The sequence below is a fragment of the Pongo pygmaeus genome, chromosome 13 (genome assembly GCF_028885625.2).
Source record: "Pongo pygmaeus isolate AG05252 chromosome 13, NHGRI_mPonPyg2-v2.0_pri, whole genome shotgun sequence".
NCBI lineage: Eukaryota > Metazoa > Chordata > Mammalia > Primates > Hominidae > Pongo > Pongo pygmaeus.
Window position 1 is genome coordinate 127,404,167 of NC_072386.2, and position 3,234 is coordinate 127,407,400.

Genomic DNA, 3,234 nt, shown 5'->3' on the forward strand with positions numbered 1-3,234 from the left:
CTGAGGCACAGCCAGACCCACAGATGACAACGGGCCCGGTCGGTGACTGCAGGTGGCCCTGCGCTCTCTGGCCTGCAGGTCACAGGCTCCAGCCACGACCAACAGAAAAAGACTCTCACGGCCTGGCTCACCCACTCTCAGTCAGGGATGCAAAGGTCCCTCCCACAGCAGGGCCAGGACCTGAATCTAGCCACTGGGCTCAGGATGCCTCCCCGGGAGGCAAGTGAGAGCCCTGTCACCACGGAACAGGTTAGACGGGCACAAGCCTCTGCAGGCCCCCACCCCCTGTGCTTCTGCAGAAGTGGGGGCCTGCAAGGGCTCTGGTGCCTTCCCACAGCAGGTGCCATCAGGGCAGGAACACAGTCCCCACCGCTTACCCATGGGTTTCACATGCTGGGGCAGTCATCACCCCAACCTCGACAAGCCAAGAGGACTGGATGCAGCCCCAGCACCCCAACAGCAGCCATGTCCTCCCAGGGAGGGAGCGTGACTTACGCCTGGGGCAGAACAGGCTGCAGGGCCTGCTGGGAAGCCGTCCCCAGACCTCAGCTCAGTCCTCTGGCAGATTCACTCTGAGGAAGGTAGCACCAGTGACCTGGCCGGTGCTAGGCCCCCAAGCCCGCCCGCCAGCGTTCTTCAAGTCTGCACATCGGAGGGCGGGAGGGAGCATGGACCCCGGCAGCCCCGCCCTGACTGGGGTGGCCCCACATCCACCAGAGGGCAGCTGGGCCCAGTCCCAGCCATCCCCTTCGGGAGCCAGCACAGCAGAAGGGCCCCTTGTCAGCCAGAGCCTGGGTGGATGGCAGAGCCCCAGGGGCCGCCTCTGGACTGAGTTTGTGTCTGGCTCCTCACCTAGCTGGGGCCTGACCTTGAGAGGTCACTGTCGCCCTGGTCCTCAGTTTCCCCATCCGACAGGTGGGGAGAGCATTAGCACCCACATCACGGCAGCCCCACAGGGCAGTGCAGCTTGAAGTACTCAGCTAACACTCCAGACCCCAGAGTCCGGGCCTCCCGCCCCGCTGCCCCTGCCCCATCCTGCACATCTGCCCCCACCTGGCTCCCCTCGCTCCCCTCGCTCCCCTCAGCGTCCCGTCCCGCTGGGTGGGGGCCTCCAGTGCCTCCGTGCTTCCAGGCAGGAAGGCGGCGGAGAGGAGCGTTTCCGCGCAGGCTGCTGTGCTGGGAGTGCAGCCCCTGATAAGGACACACATGGCCGGCTGCACGTCCGCCTTTTGTCCCTGGCTCCCACCAGCCCTTCCTGCTCTGGCCTGCAGGGTGGGGACTGTGGGCCCAGCTGCAGCCCTCCCCCGACACCCACCTCCACTCTGCCCCTGGCTCCACGGCCCCTGGGGTCCTGGCTGCCCTGGGGGAGTTTGAGGCCCCCAGAAGCAGCTACGGCTGGGGCCCTGGAGAAACTGGGGGTGTGGGAGCTCTAGGAAATCAACCCCAGGGGGGCTGCTGAGGCTAAAAAGAAGCATCAGCCCCAGCCCAGCAGGGTCAGAGGTTCTGCTCGCTCTCCTCCAGTTTTGGCTGCCGGGAGGGTCCCCACCGAGGGTCCCCCCCGACTCCTGCACAGGCCTAGCCACAGGCTCCCTCCCGGGCTGGACCGACCACTCTCCTGCTTGAGGCCCCAGAGGGGCGCTGGCCTGGCCCGTTCCATGTGCCCCACAGACACCCCTGGCTGCTCCTCCGGCATCTGTCTTAAAGTGCCAGCCCAGCGTGAGCCCAGCATCAGCGACCGAGGGGCATCCATCCTTACCCCCGACTGCCCATGGTACCCACGCAGCAACCTCACAGCCGGTCTGCTGAGCTGGGCGGAGGAGAGGTTCCACCCACCCCCGAAGGAATCCACTCCCATCCCCTAAACTCCAGGAGCTGCCCTTGGCTGAGGAAGGACTGCAGAGGGCATGGGGCAGGCTGAGCCCAGGGTGGCAGGGGCTGCACGGTGCCCGGGATGCCTGGCAGGAGACAGACCCACAGCCCAGAAGGCTTCCTCTCCAGGACTGGGGGCCCCTCAGTGCTCACACCTCCCACTGGCTCCCAGCATCCCCTACAACATGGCCCATGTCTCAAGGGATTGGAAGGAGCCCCCGCAGAGGCCATCGGCACAGACTAGAATGCAACCCAGTGGGGCATCCACCGATGTGGTCAAACGCTCAGCCGAGATGGTGGGAAGCGTTCAGGTCTGAGGCATTTCTTCTTTTTCTGGAATAACACCTTTATGGCCGGCCGCCGAGGTGGCTCACACCTGTAATCCCAGCACTGTGGGAGGCCGAGGCGGGCAGATCACCTGAAGTCAGGAATTTGAGACCAGCCTGGCCAACATGGTGAAATGCTGTCTCTACTAAAAATACAAAAATTAGCTGGGTGTGGTGACGGGCATCTGTAATCCCAGCTACTAGGGAGGCTGAGGCAGGAGAATTGCTTGAGCCCAGGAGGCGGAGGTTGCAGTGAGCTGAGATCGTGCCACTGCATTCCAGCCTGGGAGACAGAGTGAGACTCCATCTTGAAAATTAAATAAAAATAACAGCTTTATTAAGAAATCATTTATATACCATACAATTCACCCATTTAAAATGTACAATTCAGTCCGGGCTCGGTGGCTCATGCCTGTAATCAGCACTTTGGGAGGCTGAGGCGGGTGGATCCCCAGGTCAGGAGTTTGAGACCAGCCTGGCCAACATGGTGAAACCCTGTCTCTACTAAAAATACAAAAATTAGTCAGGTATGGTGACGTGCACCTGTAATTCCAGCTACTCGGGAGGCTGAGGCAGGAGAATCACCTGAACCTGGGAAAGAGAGGTTGCAGTGAGTTGAGATCATGCCACTGCACTCCAGGCTGGGCGACAGAGGGAGATTCCGTCTCAAATAAATAAAATAAAATAAATAATACTAATAGGCAGGGCGCAGTGGCTCACGCCTGTAATCCCAGTACTTTGGGAGGCCAAGGCAGACGAATCACCTGAGGTTGGGAGTTCAAGGCCAGCCTGACCAACATGCAGAAACCCTATCTCTACTAAAAATACAAAATTGAATGGGCATGGTGGTGCATGCCTGTAATCCCAGCTGCTCGGGAGGCTGAGGCAGGCGAATCACTTGAACCCGGGAGGTAGAGATTGTGGTGAGCCGAGATCACACCATTTCACTCCAGCCTGGGCGACAAGAGTGAAACTCCATCTCAAAAAAAAAAAAAGAAAAGAAAAGAAAATAGTAATAATAATAAAACGTACAATTCAG